Source organism: Papio anubis, chromosome 1, assembly GCF_008728515.1.
Source record: "Papio anubis isolate 15944 chromosome 1, Panubis1.0, whole genome shotgun sequence".
In the NCBI taxonomy this organism is placed as follows: Eukaryota; Metazoa; Chordata; class Mammalia; order Primates; family Cercopithecidae; genus Papio; species Papio anubis.
The window spans coordinates 151,655,277-151,670,983 of NC_044976.1; the positions used below are offsets into that span (position 1 = coordinate 151,655,277).

General features: G+C 46.9%; 1 pseudogene across 1 annotated transcript; it reads left to right on the forward strand.

Moving 5' to 3' along the window:
* The first annotated feature begins 1,250 nt into the window (after window positions 1-1,250).
* LOC100998665 lies at window positions 1,251-7,825 on the forward strand (annotated as a pseudogene). The gene is made up of 2 exons (XR_002517526.2): window positions 1,251-2,334; window positions 2,670-7,825. The product of XR_002517526.2 is annotated as a hsc70-interacting protein-like (transcript).
* Window positions 7,826-15,707: the final 7,882 nt, after the last annotated feature.

Sequence of the window (15,707 nt, forward strand, 5' to 3'; positions counted from 1 at the left end):
ACAAAACATTAGCTGGGCGTGGTGGTGGGCACTTGTAATCCCAGCTACTTGGGAGGCTGAGGCTGAAGAACCAATCACTTGAACCCGGGAGGTGGAGCTTGCATGAGCCAAGATCGCACCACTGCACTCCAGCCTGGGCGACAGAGCGAGACTCCATCTCAAAAAAAAAAACCCAAAAAAAACATATATTTTTTTTATATATATGTAGTTTCAGGTCCCAGCCATTGAGTCTCCCAGCTGAGACCTCAGACACTGTAGAACAAAGTTATCCTCTCCATGCACTGTCCAAAGTCTCAATACAACAAAACCATAAGAGATAATAAATGGCTGTTGTTTGAAGTCACCAAGTGTTGAGGTAATTTGTTACTTGGTGATAGACACCCACTATACCATCTGTATGCCAATATTCTCTAAATTTATATTTCCAACCCAGTCTTCTCCTTTGATCTCTGGATCCATATATACAATTGCCTGCTCAGCATCTCCACTTGGATGTCTCAAAGGAGCTGTGATCTCACCATGATGAAAGCTAAACTCTAATTTTCCCAGAGGTCTGATCCTTTTCCACTGTTTTCTTTCTTAATAAATGGCTCTTCCTTCCAACCATTTTCTGAATCCAGAAATTTAGGAATCTGTCCTTAATACTTTATTTTCCCCACTGGTCCACAAGAAATCCATCAATAAATTTGGTCAATTTTACCTCTTAAATGTCTATCTCCCTCTTTCTGCCTTTTTTTTTTTTTTTTTTTTTAGATGGAGTCTTGCTCGGTCACCCAGGCTGGAGTACAGTGGCATGATCTCCGCTCACTACAAGCTCTGCTTCCCAGGTTTGCCATTCTCCTGCCTCAGCCTCCCCAGTAGTTGGGACTACAGGTGCCCACCACAATGCCTGGCTAATTTTTCGTATTTGCAGTAGAGGCAGGGTTTCACCATGTTAGCCAGGATGGTCTCGATCTCCCGACCTTGTGATCCACCCACCTTGGCTTCCTAAAGTGCTGGGATTACAGGTGTGAGCCACCGTGCCTGGCTTCTTCTTCTTTTTTTTTTTTTTTTTAATTGAGAAAAGATCTTGCTCTGTTCGCCAGGCTGGAGTGGAGTGCAGTGGCACAATCTCAGCTCACTGCAACCTTCACCTCCCAGGTTCAAGCAATTCTCCTGCCTCAGCCTCCTGAGTAACTGGGACTATAGGCACACGCCACCACACCCGGCTAATTTTATATTTTTAGTAGAGACAGGGTTTTGCCATGTTGGCCAGGCTGGCCTCAAACTCCTGGCCTCAAGCAGTCTACCTGCCTTGGCCTCCCGAAATGCTGGGACTACAGGCCTGAGCCACCATGTCCGGCCAAATGTATCTTAAATCTTACAACCTCTCTACATCCCCACCATCGCCGTGATCTAATCCACCATCACAACTCACCTGCCTGAACCCATGTAGTAGTTTCTTACCTTCCCAAATCTAGCCTGCTTCTCTCCACTTTGCTCTTCACACTGCAGTCAAAATGATCCTTATTTGGAAATTAGCTGGGCGTGGTGGTGGGTGCCTCTAATCCCTGCTACTCAGGAGGCTGAGGCAAGAGAATCACTTGAACCCAGGAGGTGGAGGCTGTAGTGAGCCGAGATCGCACTATTGCACTCCAGTCTGAGTGATAGAGCAAGACTCCATCTCAAAAAAAAAAAAAAAGTCCTTTCTGCGCGGTCATGCCAAGCATGATCCTGAAACCTGATCCTGGAACCAGGCTACAGACCCTCAGCTTTGCCCACCACCTCCTGACCATGGACCCCCACAAAGTGAATGAACTTCGGGCCTTTGTGAAAATGTGTAAGCAGGATCCCAGTGTTCTGCACACCAAGGAAATGCGCTTCCTGAGGGGGTGGGTGGAGAGCATGTGGGGTAAAGTACCACCTGCTACTCAGAAAGCTATATTCGAAGAAAATACCTAGGAAGAAAAACCTGATAGTAAGAAGGTGGAGGAAGACTTAAAGGCAGATGAACCATCAAGTGAGGAAAGTGATCTAGAAATCGATAATGAAGGTGTGATTGAACCAGACACTGATGCCCATCAAGAAATGGGAGATGAAAATGCAGAGATAACAGAGATGATGGATCAGGCAAATGATAAGAAGGTGGCTGCTACTGAGCCCTAAATGATGGTAAACTGCAGAAAGCCACTGACTTATTCACAGATGCCATCAGGCTGAATCCTTGCTCTGCCATTTTGTAGGCCAAGAGGGCCAGTGTCTTCGTCAAATTACAGAAGCCAAATGCTACCATCCGAGAGTGTGACAGAGCCATCAAAATAAATCCTGATTCAGCTCAGCCTGACAAGTGGCGAGAGAAAGCACACAGACTTCTTTTCTTTTCTTTCTTTCTTTCTTTTTTTTTTTTTTTGAGAGGGAATCTCGCTCTGTTACCCAGGTTGGAGTGCAGTGGCACAATCTTGGCTCACTGCAAGCTCCGCCTCCTGGTTCACGCCATTGTCTTGCCTCAGCCTCCTGAGTAGCTGGGACTACAGGCGCCCGCCACCATGCCCGGCTAATTTTTTGTATTTTTAGTGGAGACGGGGTTTCACTGTGTTAGCCAGGATGGTCTCAATCTCCTGACCTTGTGATCCGCCCGCCTTAGCCTCCCAAAGTGCTAGGATTACAGGTGTGAGCCACCGCACCTGGCCGGGAAGCACACAGACTTCTAGGCCACTGGGAAGAAGCAGCCCATGATTTTGCCCTTGCCTGTAAATTGGATTATAATGAAGATGCTAGTGCAATGCTAAAAGAAGTTCAACCTAGGGCACAGACAATTGCCGAACATTGGAGAAAGTATGAGCGAAAATGGAAAGAGCGAGAGATCAAAGAAAGAATAGAAAGAGCTAAGAAGGCTCGAGAAGAGCATGAGAGAGCCCAGAGGGAGGAAGAAGCCAGACGACAGTCAGGAGCTCAGTGTGGCTCTTTTCCAGGTGGTTTTCCTGGGGGAATGCCTGGTCATTTTCCCGGAGCAATGCCTGGAATGGGAGGGGGCATGCCTGGAATGGCCAGAATGCCTGGACTCAATGAAATTCTTGGTGATCCAGAGGTTCTTGCAGCCATGCAGGATCCAGAAGTTATGGTGGCCTTCCAGGATGTGGCTCAGCATCCAGCAAATATGTCACAATACCAGAGCAACCCAAAGGTTACGAATCTTATCCGTAAATTGTCAGCCAAATATGGAGGTCAAGCATAATGCCCTTCTGATAAATAAAGCCCTTGCTGAAGGGAAAGCAACCTAGATCACCTTATGGATGTCTTAGTAATACAAACCAGTGTACCTCTGACCTTCTCATCAAGAGAGCCGGGATGCTTTGAAGATAATCCCTACCCCTCTCCCCCAAATGCAGCTGAAGCATTTTACAGTGGTTTGCCATTAGGGTATTCATTCAGATAATGTTTTCCTACTAGGAATTACAAACTTTAAACACTTAAAAAAAAAAAGATCTTTGTTTGGGACACTTGAATGAATTTTCCTTGCTCTTAAGACCAAGACAAAAATCCTTAACATGAGCAAACTCTATGAGATTCGGCCCTTGCCTAACCTCTCAAAATCCCTGCTGTCCTCCCCTGGATTTCTGCTCTGCACTCCACTGTGACTGTTCCTGGATTGCACTGAGCTCCTCCCCACAGAGGGATGTGCACACATGGTCACTATTCTCGGGAAATCTCCTCTGTCCCCTGTCTTTTACCAAGCTAATTTTCATACATTCTTCAGATCTTAGCTCAACCAAGGAAACTCTTCCTGACTCTCCCTCACCTTCTTTGTAAGGTCTTCTGTAATATGCTGTCACTGCTCCATGTGCTTTTAAATCTCAGCCTATCTCTGTCTTTAATTGCACATCATCCATGAGACTATTTGATTAGTGTCTCCCTTACAAGACTGAAAGCTCCAGGTCAGCAGGAACCACACGTCTGTGATGTTCCTTGCACCATGCAGAGGCATTCCGTAAATATCTACTGCTTATGGAATGAGTGAATGAAGGTGCAAATCCAAAATGAGTAACAGAGCAGCAAGTTCCAGCCTTGAGGCCCAGGACCGTATTTCTCAGTTTCATGAACCTAATATGCTGGGGAGAGCCTGTTGTGAATCACACAGCACCCTCTCCTTTCTCCAGAAGATACATTTTCTTTTTAACAGAATATAAATTTTCTTCACGTTTCACGTTCCATACCCCAGTGTCAGCGTGGGGATAGGGGTGAGGGATGTCAATTAAACTAATCTTGGTAATCCCCTCGCCCAGGATTGATTGAGGAATAGGTATAGGACACAAGGCTAGTGAGACAGAAAGGAAATTTGAGTTTTATAAAGGGACAGGAAGATGCTCTTGGGTGAGGATGTGATACTTGGAGCCACTGTAGCCTCTTGTGGCCCTGAGGGAACAAAGGCCCAATACATGGCAGAAGCAAAGGCTACTGGTGGGGAGAACCCACCTCCTCAATGAACACATAAAATGACCACCATTGAAACTGCTTATTATATGGAACAATAAAGTGTTCCTTATTGGTTTAAGCCAGGGTTTCTCAGCATCACCATTGACACTTTGGGGTGCATAATACTTTGCTGTGGGCAGCTGTGCATTGTGTGTGGTCCTATGCATTGTGGTATGTTGAGAAGCATCTCTGGCCACTGCCCACTAGATACCAGTATGACCCCCTCCACCACCCATCCCAGTTGTGACAACCACAAATGTCTTCAGACCTTGCAAAATGTCCCCTGGGGAGTAAAACTGCCCCCAGTTGAGAATGACTAGTATAAGCCAACTGAACTAAATTTTCTATTACTTGCAGCCAAAAGCCACTTAACTGATACAGCACCTTTTCCACTTAGTTTACCCATAGCAGATGAATCTCTTTTTATCACACCCACATCTGCCTCTAGCACCAGAGCTGCTCACAGACCCATTCACACGATTACATCTTCCCACCAACCCCATTCAATCACAGCCTTCCTACTCCTGCTTTACCACTCACTTCCCCAGTCCCAGGTCCAACCATCTCTGTCTCTCCCATCTCCTGCCACTTGCTGTGAGAGCTGATGGCAGTGCTGTCAGTTACTTGCTCTTGCTCTAACATTGCTCTCTGCTACTTCTGCTCCTCACCAGACGGAGGTCAATAGAAGCTTCCTTCAAATTTCCCCTGCCAAGGCTCTTTCTCCACCCCCGTTATTCCTGCCTCACTAATTTCATCTGTACATCCATTTATCCATCCATTCATCCATCCATCCATCCATCCACTATTCACAATATTTTGCACACTTACTATGTGCTTGGAGCTACAATAGACACTGGATAGTGAATGGATTAAGATATAGAACTTGTCCTTAAAGAGCATGCAGTCTGGCTAAGAAGACAGTTCACTAAGTCAATGAGAAGTACTGTATAAATGTTGAAGATATCTGACCTACTAGGAAAAAAAAATGCATTTTCATACCCTGAGTGGCCCACACATTTAATTAGGTACTCAAGATAATGGAAAAAGTGGTCTTTATCTATTCATGGAGCAAGTCTGGCAAAACTGTATCTGCCAATGTGGTTAGTCCAGTTCCAGTAACTGGATGCATTTGGGAGAAGGGAGAAGGCCTGAGAAGAACTGGGTTCTGTTAAGTCAGACTTTTTTTCCCCTGTGCACTTTTCTCCAACTGGTCTGAATTAGTGAGGTCTAACTGTTTCTATTTAAGAAAAAGGCAACAAAATCTTGAGGGCGTGCCTCCAAAAATCTTGCCAAAAGACACACATGCACGCACACACACACACACATGCACACATCACCACCACCACCAACTCCATCATCCACACACTCTGCCCTCGGGACAGGGACACACAGTGACACACACTGTCAGGCAGTTGAGGAAAAAGCAGAAATTGGGCATCCGTTCAAACAGCTTGAAGTTAAGAGATGGAAGACGGCTGCCGGGAGGGCAGAGCAGAGAGGGGCTTTGGTAAAGGAACCGCTCCAAGCACAACAGAAAAGGTCTCGCCTGAAGATTCTGGATTTCCTCTTTGGTTCTTTCAAAGAATGAGTCTCTGGTTCTATTTGGCTGGGGGACCAGCACTTGCGGGGTGTGGCCTCGGGCTCCCTCTTCCCCTGCACAGTAACACTATTGTTCGGTAACTGCGGCCAATTTATGGAAAGAGGTGGAATGTTTATGTAACTGACTCCGCTTTAGACAAGACGTTTGAAAGGGGAAAAAAATGACTGATGGAAGGAGGCCAGTCCAAACATGGTTTTTCTTCCTTTCTGGACACAGATGTTGGAAAAATGAGGAGAAGGAAGGAGGGAGGGAGAGAAGAAAGTCAGGGTCTGAGAAAAAGTGCCAAAGTCCAAGCTGGCCAGAGACAGCCAGAGTCTGTCTCTGAGGCCAGGGGCAGAGCCTTGGAGCAGAATCTCCGTTTTTGGAAGCTGCTGCTTTAATTAAACAGGTCAACCCAATCAGGACAGCTCTGGTGTGGGGTCTGGATCTCATTAGCCTAACATGGGTGGGGTGGGGCTGGCCTGGGGGAGTGGATCCCTGGTGTGTCTGTAGTGAGGGGCAGCCTGAGATGAGGGAACTTCTTTACTGCTTTCCCCAAAGCCAGGCCCCAGGCAGCTGGAGCTGCCAGGAGGGGCAGACCACAGATGGAGAATGCGCTTCATTAAGCACGAGTCAGTCCGCTCTGCAGCCTGGAGGCCCAGGCAGACTGGAAAAATCAGAACTGCTTTGAAAGGGAGTCACAGGAACAAATCTCACCCCTTCACTCAGCCCAAGTGCGGGGTAGTTAGGAGAATGAGATCCATACCTACACTTTCCCTTGAACCTAGGTTGGGCACTGAATGGCAAAGGCAGAAGTAAGAAGAAGAGATGATTGTCTTCCAGGTTACAGGACTCCTGTCCTTGGGAGCTCCATCTGATAGGGGAGACTGGTTCCTGCCATTAAAGATCTCTGGTTTGATGGGGGAAGAACTCAATCTTGCACTTGGGGATACCTAGTAGATAGCCCCTAACCCTGGGATCCCTAGTCTGGTGAGAAAGGCAGGACTGTAGTAAATGAAACAATAATCAGACTCATATAGAATTGGCATGTAAGCAGGTTCAGTGAGTTTTATGCAATGTGGGGACATCATATGCTAAAGGACTTATGTTTACAGTGGATCAGGGTTAGGGGTAGTTCCTAGAGGAGGGAAGGTTTGAGCAGTAAGATGACCGTGGCTTGGCTAGGACCATAGCCTGTGTGTGAGCATCTGTGATGATGCATTCTCAATTCTTAGGGGACAGGACTTAGGAGCCCATGTCCCCAGAGGTCTCAGTTCAACTGGCTGGGTGTGGTGAGGTAGGGCCTGGAGGTCTGACCTCTCTCAAAATAGGAGAATAAAGACAAATCAGTTGACCACCTGGTTTTCCCCAAGGGCTGGCTGGGTCAGGTTGCAATGACATTTCTGTCAGCACGTCCCAGAAGCCAGGGACTGTCAGATGTCCCCTAAGATTAAGATGACTATATAATTTATCATTTAAATGAAGACTTTGGAGAGGGCAGGTGTGTTATTAATCATTATGCTGGGCCCATAGGCATAAACCAGGCCTGTTCCAGATAAACCAGGACATTTAGCCTCCCTCCCTTCTAAGATCTTTAAGGGCCTGTGTGTGTGTGTAGCTGAGGGTTATGAGAAACTGAAGGATTAGCTTCAAATATTCTCCTCAACACCCCAATTCTACTTGATTTTTAGAGAAACATGATTATTATGGTAAATAAAACATGTATGTATACAATGTGTGCTTATAAATAGTATATGTGTGTATGTGTATCTCTATATATATTTCTAGATAGATGATAAGAGATATATACACATATAATACAGAAGTCACATGAATTTTTTAAAAATTTGTTGAAATTAGGCCAGGTGTGGGGGCTCATCCCTGTAATCCCAGCACTTTAGGGGGCTGAGGCAGGAGGATCCCTTGAGACTGGGAGTTTGAAATCAGCCTGGGTAACATGGTGAAACCCCATCTCTACAAAAAAACTTTAAAAATTAGCCAGGTGTGGTGGATATGCCTGTAGCCCCAGCTACTCTGGAGGCTGAGGTGGGAGGATCGCTTGAGCCTAGGAGGTCCAGGCTGCAGTGAGCCGTGATCACACCACTGCACTCCAGCCTGGGCGACAGAGTGAGACACTGTCTCAAAAAAACAAAACAAAACAAAATTAAGTTAAAATGAGAGACCTCGAAATACGGTTGTCAGAGCAAGTCTCCTGGGACTATGTCCCCAGCATCAAAAAGGGCACTATCATAGACATATTCATGGCTGCCCAAATGTTTTCAATACCCTCTTGATATTTTGATAGTTTTTCAAGGATGCATCCTACCTTTCCAACGAAAACTAAAACAAAAGAAAACTGCCCTTATTTTTTAATTTCCATTGCTGCTAGGGGTGCTAGTCACATCAATCTGAGTCAATCTTTGTCTCTGAACAGAGTTACCCAGGCACAGGGACATGGCAGAAAGGGGTCCTCCCTTTTTGCTGGCACCAGATCACAGCAGGCACAGAGTGGGTAAGAACTGGCAGCTTCCTGCTCCTGACGGAGGCAGCAGTTCCCCTGGCAGCCGGATCTGCAGTGTGGCTCTTGGAGTCATCCTGGAAGCTCAGACTCAAGTCTGTTTTTCAGTCCTCTCAATATCCTTACTTCATGCTTAAAACGGATGGGGAGGATTCCAGCTTTTTATATTTGCTTTGTTTTACAAAGAAGGACCCTGATCAATTCAGAGGATGCAAGGGCAAAGTTTAAGGAGACCTGTTACCTACAGTGTGAGGGATGGGGAAATTTAGCCCCAAAGGATGAAACGGCTGCATAGAACAAAACCATCCCATCTATCTGTTGCCCAACCCCAGCCTCTTTGAACATCCACTTGCTCTCTTCTGTTCTTCCCTCTTCCTCCCCTTCCCTGCCCCATCTCTGGAGCTCCATCACATTTCATGTCCTTGCTTCCTCACACTGTTCCTCAGAGGTAGGGAGGTCAGGGGGTGCTTCTCTCTGGAAGGTAAAATGCTACTCTGGAAGGTAAAATGATGTGTAGAGAGTGCAGGATAGTGGTGCAGCTGGCTAGGGGTGGAGCTGGGATGACACATTCATTCTTAATCTGGATCTCATTGTGTAGGGGCTTGGTGTTTCCCAAGCCAGGGCTCCCTGGAGCCAGGAGCAGCTCAGGCATCCGTAAACCTCATTATAATTGGTATATAGTGAAAGGGCAGACTGACTCAGATTTCAAGTCCCACTTTTGCTCTGAGGCTAGTGCAGTCCTGGGCAGATCACTGGCCATCTTTGGGCTTCATTTCCCTCATCTGTCAAATGAAGAGGTTGGTCTAGATCACAAATTCTTAACCTTTTGGGTGTCATAGACTCCCTTAACAATCTGATCTTTGGGCCAGTTGAGGGGGCTCATGCCTGTAATCCTACCACTTTGGAAGGCAGAGGTGGGCAGATTGCCTGAGCTCAGGAGTTCGAGACCAGCCTGGGCAAAACGGTGAAATCCCGTCTCTACTAAGATACAGAAAAAAGAAAAAAAAAAAAAAAAAAAAAAAAATTAGCTGAGACTGGCAGTGTGCGCCTGTAGTCCCAGCTACTTGGGAGGTTGTGGCAGGAGAATTGCTTGAACCCAGGAGGCAGAGGTTGCAGTGAGCTGAGATCACTCCACTGTACTCCAGCCTGGGCAACAAAGTAAGACTCCAACTAGAAAAAAAGAAAAATCTGATATTTGGCCAGGTGTAGTGGCACACACCTGTAATCCCAGCACTTTGGAAGGCTAAGGCAGTTGGACTGCTTGAGGTCAGGAGTTTGAGACCAGCCTGGCCAACATGGCGAAATCCCGTCTCTACTAAGAATATAAAAATTAGCCTGGCATGGCAGTGCATACCTGTGATCCCAGCTACTTGGGAGACTGAGGCAGAAGAATCACTTGAACCCAGGAAGCAGAGACTGTGGTGAGCTGAGATCATGCCACTGCACTCCAGCCTGGGCAACAGAGCAAGACTCTTTAAAAAAAAAAAAATGATATTTTTCATTCATCCCCAGTCCCTCCCCCTAAAAACTGTACAGACAATATTTTGTGTAAAATTTCAAGGGGATCATGGACTGTTTAAAGTCTATTATTCAGTAAGAGGATTCAAAGCTTTTTTTTTTTTAATCAGACTCCCAAAGGGATCTATGACCCCCAAATTATAAGAGCCCTGCTCTAAGGGCAGCTTGAGCAATGATTCTGGAGAGCTCTATGGAAAAGCCTGCCTACTGATCTTGGCTCTGCCCCTTGAAAGTGTTTCCCTTCATTGAGCCACAGTTTTCTCATCTATAAAATAAGGATAACGATACCTGTCCTGCCAATACTATAGAATTGTTGGGAGAATTACACCGTAAGGGAGGTGAAAGTTTTTTGTAAACTGTAAAGTGTTTTATATTATAATAGTGATCAATCAGCCAGCTCCCTTTCCCCTTTCTAAAGCCTGAGGGATGGTGGCAACATCAGGCTAGAGCTGGCAGAGTTCCTGGTAACGCACAAGGGCCTGAGAACTGGACCCCAGGAGTGTTGTCTCTTACAAATGGGTGACTCTCTCCCCGCCATGGGACCTCACTGAGGCTTCATCCTGTTCCACTGCTCCAGGCCCATAGACAGCACTTCCACTGGAGCTCTTTGTTCTCTGCAGTGCCCTCTTCTACTCAGCATGCTGACCGAGCCTGCCCACTGTCTGGAGCAGTCACGTGCTCATGCATCCACTGCTATTCCACAAGGTAGCAGAGAGCACTCAGGGAGGTAGGACGGGCATGGTGAGTACAGTGTCATCTGTACCAGCCTGTCGTCCGCTCCATGACACTCCTAATTTCTCAGGCCACACGTCTAAATGTGAGGTTCAGAAAACATGAACCTAGGACTCATTCCCCTTGGGATGCTGTCAGATTGAGGGCATGCAGAGACAGGCATCTGCAGCTTGAGAAGGAGCCAGGATACACACTCACACACATACACACACAGTCGCAATCACCCAGGAAGGGCCTGTCTGTCACAGGCCTGGCCTGGCCTGCATGGCACCGAGGTGCTACATCAAAGGAGAGCAGTGGAGTCGGCGATTACTCGGGCATGTGGCTCACCTTCCTGCCAGTATTTTCCCTGACAAGACTTTACTTGCCACCCACATTTTCCTCTCTGGTAACAGAGGATTAAAGGCTCCTCAATCTGCTTCTAACTAAAGCCCTCACCACTCCAGGAACTACTGGAGCTACTGTCTGCAACTCCTCCTCTCCCCCGACCTGCCTGCCCAGTCTTTGGCTCTGTCACTCTAGGATAGCCCCACACAACCCTCCCTGGGCCGTGGGGATGATGCTGGAGGGTGTAGACCAGAGCCAGCCAGCCCCAAAATGTTGACCCTCTGGTGTCGGGGAGTTTTCACTGAGTAGTCCCTGGGAGTGATGGCAGCTTCCATTGCCTTTCCCAGTCCTTCCAAAGTCTTGAACTAGGGAGATGGGTTAAGGGTCCCCAAGAAGCAAGAACATGGTGCCCAGAGGGCACGGAGGAGAGAGGATGTGGTTGTGAGCCAGATGGGGGCTGCATGATTCCCTGTACGAGGGATCATGGAGATCCAGGCCTTGACTTGTCCAATATGGTAGCCACTAGCCATATGTGGCTATTGAGCACTGAAATGTGTCTTGTCCTAATTGATATGTGTTGTCATTGTAAACTAGACCCCAGATTTCAGACTTAGCACAAGACAAAAAAGAATGTAAAATATCTCATTCAAAATGTTTATATTGATTACATGTTGAAATGACAATAATTTGTATATATTTGGGTTAAATAAAATATATTATTAAAATGTTTTATAATTTAAAACTGTTTTTTATTTTGTCACAATTAAGGGACTGGGTGTGGTGGCTCATGCCTGTAATTCCAGCACTTTGGGAGGCTGAAGCGAGAGGATTGCTTGAGTCCAGGAGTCCAAGACCAGACTGGGCAACACAGCGAGACCTTCTCTCTATTAAAAAAAAAATTTAAAAAATTCTTTTTAAATTGAGACAGAGTCTCACTCTGTTGCCCAGGCTGAAGTGCAGTGGCACAATCATAGCTCACTGCAGCCTTGACCTCCTGGGCTGAAACGATCCTCCCTGCTTAGCCTCCTTGAGTAGCTGGAACTAACAGACGTGCGATACCACACCTGGCTAAGTTTTAATCTTTAGTAGAGACAAGGTCTCCCTGTTTCCCAGTTTGGTCTCGAACTGCGGGTCTCAAGTGATTCTCCAGCCTCGGCCTCCCAAAGTGCTGGGATTACAGGTGTGAGCCACCACACCCAGCCTTCATTGTTAAAATTAATGTCACCATTTTTTTTGAAATGAACTTTTTTTTTTTATGTGACTACTAGAAAATTGAAAATGACATTCATGATTCGCATTGTATTTTTATTGAGCAGTGCTGGTCTAACAAAAGCACAGAGTTCCCCAAGGGGGATCAGCCACAGAGAGGGGACCAGTGAGAGAGGACCTGCTGTGCCCATCTTGAACTCTTCTCTACCATCGGTCTTGTTCAGCTGCGAACAGGAGCCTCTGAACAGCTTGCCTGAGAATGAGACTGACCTGGAGCTAGAACTAAAGCTCCTGACTGCATTTTAATGCTCTGTTCTCTCAAGACAGGGCCCCTCATTCCGTCACACCTGGGGCTGGGTTGATGAATTTGTGGCTTATGGTGCAGGGGAGGGGGAAGGTACCCCCAGGGTATCCCCTGGGCATCTGTCTAGGGGACCTTCACTGCTGGACTCACCGAAGTTTTAGGGACCAGAATGTGGTGGTAGTTCGTGTTTATTCCTGCCAGGAGCCCTTGTCACAGCCTGCAAGCTTAGAAAAGAGAGATTCCCCTTCCCATGTAGGGCATATTCTATTATTTATTAACCCCGAGGAGGCCTGCCCACGATGGCCTTCCAGCTGGTTAATTGGATTTCATGACAACTTTTTTAAAAGGAATGTTCTGAGGAGCAGTGTTGTGTCCTGCCCCAGGGGTCCTGTGAGGTTTCCTCCATCTCCTTGAAAACGCAGCCACTGCGGTATAACGTGGAGCTTTAATCATACATGTCAGTGTAGCTCCAGTCACATCGGAAGCTGTGGTGGGGCTGACACAGCCACTGATGCTCCAGGATGGGAAATAAGTCCCTTTCTTACCTGTGATAGAGAAAAGATACTCTGGTGCCTGATGTGTGGGGGACTACTAGGTCATTTGTGAGGCACTTCTGCTTCGATTACAGTCCCTCGTAGGTGAAAGTGTGCTGCTTATCACAATCAGCATGTCATAGGTTTGCATTTCCTTCTGAGGAGACATTAATAGATGTAAGGTCCTATGATAACAGCTATTAGCATGGCTGAGGCCCCTATTTAAACAACTGCTTTGAGACTAGGCGGCTAAACACTAGTATTTCACGCATGGGCTCACTACTCTTCCTCCCAGGTCAGTTTTGCCATGGTTGTTTCATCCAGAGGATGTTCAGGGGAGGGCAGAAGGGGAGCCCCTGGAGATTCATGGCCACCCACTGTCCCATGGCCTAAGCAACAGCTAAGGAGAGGGACAAAACCCACTGTACAAAAAAAGCTACGTATGCACAAAGCTGCATTTTTAAGGACAGGCAAGAATTCTTGGTGTTATGGTAGAATTTACTGGAAAACCCTTATAGACTGTTAGTTCCTGCCAGAATGGGTTATTTACAGGGAGGCCTACTGAGGATGGAGACTGGGAAACTTAAAACAAGAAAGTAAGGAGCTAAACCCCTATTTAGTGTCTTTCTTGTGTAGAGTTCTGACACTAGACACTTACAGTAAGTATGTGCCCATAAACCACTATCCCATGGACCCGAGGGAAGAGCCCCTTCCTAGGATTTGGAAGGGTCCCTGGAGAGAAGGAATGGCGGTGTGTGTACTGAGACACTAGAACCCCTAGGGATGTGTGCGGTGGAAGTTCAGATAGCCACGGAATCTATCCTTTGACTGGGTGCTCTCTTTATCTGGAGGACTTGCTCATACAACAACAAATGGTCACCCTAAACTATTCCCCCACATCAACAAGGACAAGGATCCTAGAGCTATTCATATTGCGTGTTTGGCATTATTTAAAGTGACTTACATACACCATCCCAATAACTTAGCTATGGGTATCGTTAGCCACATTTTGCTCATGAAGAAGACTGCGCTTAGAGAAGTCAAGACATTTACTCAAGGTCACAAAGTCATAGGAAGCCAGGGTTTTAACTAAGCTCTCTGATTCCAAAGCCCATGTTTAATTTCTACTTTATAATGCCTTCCAAAAAAAAAAATCTCCCCCAAAACTATGATTCTAGTTGAAAAGTAATTCTAGAGAGGGGGGATATTACATTTTATGTATCACAGAACAGAACTATGGTAGTCCTGGCAGGCTTCACACAAAATGTGGACCTTGACTTGGCCTTGAGGGCAAGTTACTCTTTGTATAAGTGAGGGCATGGAGAGGTTATCCCAGGCTAAGGGAAAAGCTGGAGTGAAGTCTGGGAGGTGAAAAGTTGCAGGTCAGCAGGAGAGGACATTGAGAGGACAGACGTGGCTGGAGCAGAAGGTTCCCCCCAGGGAGCAGAAGGTGGGGCTGGGCATATAGCCTGGGCTGAGGTCTGGAGAGCACTGAAAGTCAAACCTGGGAGGTAAACTGCTCCTGTTTGCCTGGCGATTTAGGACGATCAGCTACAGAATGGATGGAATGGAAATGCTGGGGAACTTAGGGGTGCCCTGGGCAGGGCTGAGGCTCTGGACTTCACCTCCGTGGACCTTAATCTCCCTTGCTGTGAGAAGGGTAGATAAGCCTGAGTGCTCAGAAGCCTGGGCCCCTGTGGAGCTTGGTGATGCTAAGGCACCTGAGGGATGCTAAATCACCTAGGTTATGGCTGTCAGGTGCAATGGCAGAGGTGCAATGGTAGCACCTTCTTTTTCCATGTAAAGATAACTAGAGGGAAAGAATTGACTAATTGTGTGAGAGCAGAGGGAGGAGTTCAGGTGACTCTGAGAGTTCAGGTGTCTCTGAGATTCCAGTTGGAGGATGTGAACAGAGTATCCCTCCCTGCAGTTGGTCCCTAGCACTGCCTGAGGCCACACCCAAGTCTAGGAGCTCCAGTCCACCCCCTGGGCACTGGCATTCTGCATGCCTGGCTTGGAGGTAGGGTCTCCCCAACTCCTCCCTGCCCCCTCTGCAGTAAAGCTGAGACTTTTCCCATTTCTCCTGCCTCTTGTTTCTCTAATTTTATGATTGTATGAAAACAAAGTTCCCAAATTGCCTTTAATTAGCTTTAATAAGACAGCCTTTTTGCTAATTAAAACAATTATTAAGAAACCATTTATTGAGAAAGAACACAGTTGTTAGAACCTACGAGAATTCTGAACTCTTAATAATAACAACAGCAGGCACCACCAGCCCCACCAGGCCCCAGAAACTCAAACTGGGTAGTGCTCAGGCTGGGGGCCCAAGATTTCCAACTTCTCCCTCTCTCCAGAGCACCTTGTGGGCAGATGTTGCCTGCAAGCCTATAGTTGCTCCTTTCCCCAGCACTGAGGTTCTCTCTGTAGAAAATGTCCCCGGTAAGTAAGCAGGGGCAGGTGCCTGTTAAAGGGTCTGATGCAGCCAGAGTAAAGCTGAGCAGGCAGTCAGGAGACAGTGAAACCTCCAGTCACTTC